Source organism: Trichechus manatus, unplaced genomic scaffold, assembly GCF_000243295.1.
Source record: "Trichechus manatus latirostris isolate Lorelei unplaced genomic scaffold, TriManLat1.0 scaffold00185, whole genome shotgun sequence".
In the NCBI taxonomy this organism is placed as follows: domain Eukaryota; kingdom Metazoa; phylum Chordata; class Mammalia; order Sirenia; family Trichechidae; genus Trichechus; species Trichechus manatus.
Window position 1 is genome coordinate 3,528,722 of NW_004444121.1, and position 7,235 is coordinate 3,535,956.

Below are 7,235 nucleotides of genomic sequence, written 5' to 3' on the forward strand. Positions count from 1 at the left end.
GCCCCATTCCCCTCCCTGCCACAGGGCCGCTGTCAGCCACGACCCCCCGGACCCTAGCCCTGCATGCTGCCGTCCATGAGCCAGCCCTACACCTGCCCCACAAGCCCCCAACCCCCCAGCCCCCTTCCATCCTTGCCGCCTCTGCCCAGGCCACGGCCTCATCCTCTGGGCATGGTCTGGCCTCCCCAGGGGCCTCCGGCCTTCTCCTCATCTACCGCCCTCCTGTCCCAGCTGTTGAGCCCACCTGGGCCCATCACTGCCCTGCTGAGCGCCGAGCGCCTCCCCCCCAGGGTGGCCCCTTCCTGCCGGTGGAGGAAGGCTCCCCAAGAGGGGGCTCCCTCGGCCTCTGCGCTTTCTCCTGCAGGCTGTGCTGTCACTGCAGTAGTCTGCTTTGTGTTACCATCTGAAAAATGAAGTGTGGCGTACGGACAGCCGAGTGCATTAAATCCATCTGCCCTCGGTGTGTAGCTTGATGAATGTTTACGTATGCACGTCCCCAGGCCACCCCCCACCTGTCAGAGTGTCACACTGTGGTGGCTTGTGTGTTGCTGTGACGCTGGAAGCTATGCCACCAGCACTGAATACCCGCAGGTCACCCACAGTGGACAGGTGTCAGTGAAGCTTCCAGACTCAGGCAGACCAGGAAGAAAGGCCTGCACCCTCCTCCAGTGAACACCCTGTAGATCTCAACAGAACACTGTCTGATGCGGTGCCAGAAGACGAGCCCCCTGGGCTGGAGGACGCTCGAAATACGCAGTGGCTGCAACAATGGACTCGAGTATGCCAGGAACCGAGACGACCCTCAGCCTGGGCCACCATCCGTCCAGGGCCCAGGGGTTTTCCTCATCTGGGCCGTAGCACGGGCCTCCCCCTTGGCCCCATCAGCCATCACTGTATGCTCATAAGGGCCATGACATGTTGTCGGGACCTTGTCAGAGCAAAGCATGGCACAGAAAAGAGTGTCACTGAAGTCAATCGATCAATCAAAATCAGTAAACAAATAAACTAAGAAAACAATTTTTGAAAAAACTAAGCAAAAAAAAAAAAAAGAAAAGTATAAACAAAATAAAAAAAGAATCTAAGAACAGATGGGAGTTGTCGGGGTTCAGAAGAAGGGTGACGTGATTTGGTTTATGTTTTAAAAAGTCATGTGGGTGATAACTCTGTTGTTTTGGTTTAAAAAAAGGACGTGCCATAGCAAATGGCATTCATTTTGTTGGCCGGTGTCGCTGGGCCATGACCCTGAAATGTGGGGTGGACCAGGAGCCCCGTGAGAAGGAACATCTTGCCCCTCATTCCTGTGAGCAGGGGTCACAGGCTTCCTCTCGGGGGAAGAACGAGGGGCCCTGAGGCAGGGCTCGCAGCCTGGAGGGTCTCAGAGGTGATCCTCATGGGCCCCAGGACACTACCCTGACTCAGCCCCATGTTGGTGGTGGGCTTCTGTGGGGCAGGGGTCCTGACCAGAAGGGCAGGGGAGGGAACTTGCTGGGAAGCTTGGCCCTAGAGAGTTCTAGAAAGGGGCTCAGGATCCACAGCCAGGCTAATCCAGAAGATTCCAGAACCCGGCCACTGTCCCCAGGGTGCTCCTTTGTCCCCCTGCCTGGGTCCTCCCAGAGGGCAGCAGGAGACTGGGGACAGCTAGGAGCACTGGCTGCGTGTCCATCTTCTGTCAGCCCAGTGGAGGGGGACTGTGGAGGCAGAGCTGGGGGCAGGCCTTTGCCTGCAGGCGGAAGGGCGGCTCTTCCCCCTACTCTCAGGTGATTTGGTTCGTTTTTGTTGTTGTTTTATTGTGGTGAAAACACACATGACAAAATAGACGCCATCTCAGTTCCTACAGGTACAATTCAGCAGCATTGATGACATTGTTCGAGTCGTACAACCATTCTCCTTATCCTTTTCCAAATCATTCCACCACCATTAGCATAAACCCGATGCCCCCTCAGCATATATTTCCCCTTTCCCCCTCCCTCCCACCTCGGGTAATCACTAATAAACTTTGGTTTCTATATATTTGCTTATTGCATGTAAGTGAGATCATACAGGATCTGACCCTTCGATACTGATTCATTTCGCTCAGGGTGGTGTTTTCAAGTTTCATCTGTGCCGTGACGGCTCTCAGGACTTCGTCTCTTTTTACAGCTGAGTAATATTCCCTCACTTGTATGTACCACATTTTGTTTATCTCGGGTGAATATTTTTAAATACTTTGAATAGGAGAAAAACAGAAAAAGGTATAGAGTGGTCTCCCTCCCACCTCCTCCCCCATCCGTTCGTCAGAACAGGGTGCCACCCGTGGTCACCCTTGCTGCTTTCTTATGTAGCCTTTCAGAGGGGGCTGCCCAGAAACTGGGGCTGGGTGACCGCAGGAGGCATGTTGCCCTGTGCTCTCACAGACAAAGACAACACAGAGAGAGAAAACTACAGACCAATGTCTCTCACGAGCCTAAATAAAAAATTCATTAACAAAATATTAACAAATAGAATTCAGACGTATATAAAAATTATCCACCATGACCAACTGGGGTTTATTCCAGGATGCAATTGATTGAAAAACAATCAGTCCAATATAGTAACAGGCTAAAGAAGAAAAATCACATGATCACATCAATCTATGCAGAAAAAACATTTGATAAAATTCCACACTGATTCGTGATTTTTTTTACCGTCTCAGCAAGTTAGCAATAGAGCAAAAAGTCATCAAATTAGTAACGAACGCCTACCAAAAACCTACAACAAGCGTCACACTTAGTGGCGAAGACGGAACGCCTTCCTGCTAAGATAAGGAGCAAACAAGGAACGTTCACTCTTACCAAAGGCTCTCAGCATGGCAATGGACGTTCTAGCCAGCACGATAAGGCAAGAAAGGAAGTAAATACCCACAGATGGGAAAAAGAAATCAAACCGTGCCTCTTTTCAGGTGACATGATTGTCTATGCAGAAAACTCCAAGATCTACCAAAAAAATTCCCGGAACTAACAAGTGAGCTCAGCAAGGTGACAGGATACAAGATTAACACATGAAAATCATTCGCTCCAAAAATACAAGCGGCAATAGCACTTCCTAATTCATTCTGTCAGGCCAGTATCGCCCCAATACCAAAGTCAGACAAAGACGCCACAAGAAAAGGAAACTACAGACAAAAATTCCTTGTGAATATAGATGCAAAAATCCTCCACAAAATGCCAACAAATGGAATCCAACAGCATATTAAAAGGATTATACACCGTGAGCAAGTGAGATTTATACCAGGAATGCAAGAGTGGTTTAAGATAGAAAATAAATCAATATACCACATTACTGGAATGAAGGGGAAAAAACAAAAACATGATCATCTCAATTGATGCAGAAGGCATTTGACAAAATCCAACACTCTTTCATGATGAAAACACTCAGAAAACTAGGAATAGAAGGGAACTTCCTCAACATAACAAAGGGCATTTCTGAAAAACCCATAGCTAATGTTACTCAATGGTGAAGGACTGGATGCTTTTACCCTAAGAACTGGAACAAGACAAGGATGCCTGCTTTCACCACTGTTACTCAACATACTACTGGAAGTGCTAGCCAGAGCAATTAGGTAAGAAGAAGACATAAAAGACATCAAAATTATAAAGGAGGAAGTAAAATGATCTCTACTCACAAATGAAAAGGGCCTATATATAAAAAAAATCTCAGTAACTTCACAACACAATGATTAGAACTAATAAAGGAATTCACCAACGTTGTTGTTGTTGGGTGCTGTTGAGTCGGTTCTGATTCATAGCAACATTATGGACAACAGAATGAAATACTGCCCGGTCCTGCACCATCCTCACAATCCTTACTATGCTTGAGCCCATTGCTGCACTGTGTCAGTCCATCTCGTTGAGGATCTTCCTCTTTTTCGCTGACCCTCTACTTTACTATGCATGATGCCCTTCTCCAGGGACTGATCCCTCCTGATGACGTGCCCAGAGTATGTGAGACGTGTAGTCTCTCATCCTAACTTCTAAGGAGCATTCTGTTTGTACTTCTTCCAAGACAGATTTGTTTGTTCTTTTGGCGTCCATATGTTCAATATTCTTCACCAACACCACGGTTCAAAGACGTCAACTCTTCGGTCTTCCTTATTCATCATACGGCTCTCGCATTCATATTAGGCAGTTGAAAACACCACGACTTGAGTCAGGCGCACCTCAGTCTTCAAGGTGACATCTTTTCAATTCAGCACTTTAAAGAGGTCTTTTGCAGCAGATTTGCCCAGTGCAGTGGGTCTTTTGATTTCTTGTCTGCTGCTTCCATGAGTGTTGATTGAGGATCCAAGTAAAATGAAATCCTTAACAAATTCAGTCTTTTCTCCATTTATCGTGATGTTATTTATTGGTCCAGTTGTGAGGATTTTTGTTTTCTTTATGTTGAGGTGTAATCCATACTGAAGGCTGTGGTCTTTAATCTTCATCAGTAAGTGCTTCAAGTCCTCTTCATTTCCAGCAAGCGAGGTTGTGTCATCTGCATAATGAAGATTGTTAATGAGTCTTCCTCCAATCCTGATGCCAGCTTCTCGGATTATTTGCTCAGCATACAGACTGAATAATTATGGGGAAAGGATACAACCCTGAAGCACACCTTTCCTGACTTTAAACCATGCAGTATCCCCTTGTTTTGTTCGAACGACTGCCTCTTGATCTAGGTACAGGTTCCTCATGAGCACAATTAAGTGTTCTGGAATTCCCATTCTTTGCAATGTTATCCATAATTTTTTATGATCCACACAGTCAAATGCTTTTGCACAGTCACTAAAACACAGGTAAACATCTTTCTTATATTCTCTGCTTTCAGCCAGGATCCATCTGACATTAGCAATGATAACCCTGGTTCCATGTCCTCTTCTGAATCCAGCTTGAATTTCTGGCAGTTTCTTGTTGAGCTGCAGCTGCTTTTGAATGATCTTCAGCAAAATTTTACTTGTGTGTGATATTAATTATATTGTTCAATAATTTCCACATGCTGTTGAATCATCTTTCTTGGGAATAGGCATAAATATGGATCTCTTCCAGTCAGTTGGCCAGGTAGCTGTCTTCCAACTTTCCTGGTATAGACAAGTGAGTGCTTCCAATGCTGCATCTGTTTGTCGAAACATCCCAGTTGGTATTCCGTCAATTCCTGGAGCCTTGTTTTTTGCCAGTGCCTTCAGTGCAGCTTGGACTTCTTTCAGTACCATCGGTTCCTGATCATATGCTACCTCCTGAAATGGTTGAAAGTCGACCAGTTCTTTTTGGTACAGTGACGCTGTGTATTCCTTCCGTCTTCTTTTGATGCTTCCTGTGTCGTCTAATATTTTTCCGGTAGAATCCTTCAGTATTGCAACTTGAGGCTTGAAATTTTTCTTCAGTTCTTTCAGCTTGAGGAATGCCTTGGGTGTTCTTCCCTTTTGGTTTGCTGACTCCAGGTCTTTGCACATGTCATTATAAAACTTTGCTTTGTCTTCCTGAACCACCCTTCTGTTCAGCTCTTTTATTTCGTCATTTCTTCCTTTTGCTTTAGCTACTTGATGTTCAAGAGCAAATTTCAGAGACTCTTCTGACACCCATTTTGGTCTTTTCTTTCTTTTATGTATTATATATGTATGTATGTATTTAATTTTTTATTGTACTTTAGATGAAGGTTTAAAGAGCAAACTAGTTTCTAATTAAGCAGTTAATACACATACTGTTTCGTGATGTTGGTTGCCAATCCCACGACGTCAACACTCCCCGCTTCTTGACCATGGGTTCCCCATTACCACCTCTCCTGTTCCCTCCTACCTTCTAGTCCTTGCCTCTGAGCTGCTGTATCTATTTAGTCTTGTTTTGTTTTATGGGCCTGTCTAATCTTTGGCTGAAGTGTAAACGTCAGGAGTGACTTCATTACTGAGCTGAAAGGGTGTCAGAGGGCCATACTCTCCGGATTTCTCCAGTCTCTGTCAGACCAGTAAGTCTGGTCTTTTTTTTTTTTTTGTGAGTTAGAATTTTGTTCTACGTTTTTCTCCAGCCCTATCCAGGACCCTCTATTGTGATCTCTGTCATAGCAGTCAGTGGTGGTAGCAGGCACCATCTAATTGCGCTGGACTCAATCTGGTGGAGGTTGTAGTACTTGTGGTCCGTTAGTCCTTTGGACTAATCATTCCCTTGTGTCTCTGCTTTTCTTCATTCTTCCTTGCTCCAAATGAGGTGAGACCAGTGGAGTACCTTAGATGTCTGCTCACAAGCCTTTAAGAGCTCAGACGCTACTCATCAAAGTAAAATGTAGAACCTTTTCTTTATAAATTATCTTATGCCAATTGAGCTAGATGTTCCCCGAGATCATGGTCCCCACAGCCCTCAGCCCAGTATTTTGGTCCCTCAGGGAGTTTGGTTGTGTCTACGGAGCTTCCATGACCTTGCCTTGAACAAGTTGTGTTGGCATCCCCAGTATTGTGTACTGTCTTACCTGTCTTACCGTGTGATTTTCCTATATGTTGTAAATCCTGCAGCTGTGATGTTAATGAGGGAGGATGGGTGCCAGTACCAGGCTGTTTTGACTACTGTAGCTGTATAGTAGGTTCTGAGGTCAGGTAGTGCCAGTCCTCCTACTTTATTCTTCCTCTTCAATAATGCTTTACTTATCTGGGGCATCTTTCATTTCCATATAAAGTTAATGATTAGTTTTTCCATCTCTTTAAAGAATGCTGTTGGTATTTGGATCCGGATTGCATTGTATTTGTAGATTGCTTTGGGTAGAATTGACATTTTCACAGTGTTGAGTCTACCTATCCATGAGCATGGTATGTTTTTCCATTTATGTAGGTCTCTTTTGGTTTCTTGCAGTAGTGTTTTGTAGTTTTCTTTGTATAGGTCTTTTACATCCCTGGTTAGATGTAGTCCTAAGAATTTTATTTTTTTAGGGGCTATTATACACGGTATTGTTTTCCTGATTTCCTTTTTGTCATTCTTTTTATTAGTGTATAGGAATGTAATTGATTTTTCTATGTTTATATTATATCCTGCTACTCTGCTGAATCTTTCTGTTAGTTCCAGTAGTTTTCTCATGGAGTATTTTGAATTTTCTATGTATAGCATCATATCATCCACAAATAGGGACAGTTTTACTTCTTCCTTACCAATTTGGATGCCCTTTATTTCTTTTTCTTGCCTTATTGCTGTAGCTAGGACTTCCAGCAAAATGTTAAATAAGAATGGTGATAAAGGGCATCCTTGTCCTGTTCCTGTTCTCAAGGG

General features: G+C 44.6%; 1 pseudogene; it reads left to right on the forward strand.

The window, feature by feature from the left end:
• Positions 1–7,235, forward strand: part of LOC101344985 (WD repeat-containing protein 76-like) — a 31,011-nt pseudogene that overhangs the window by 2,832 nt on the left and 20,944 nt on the right.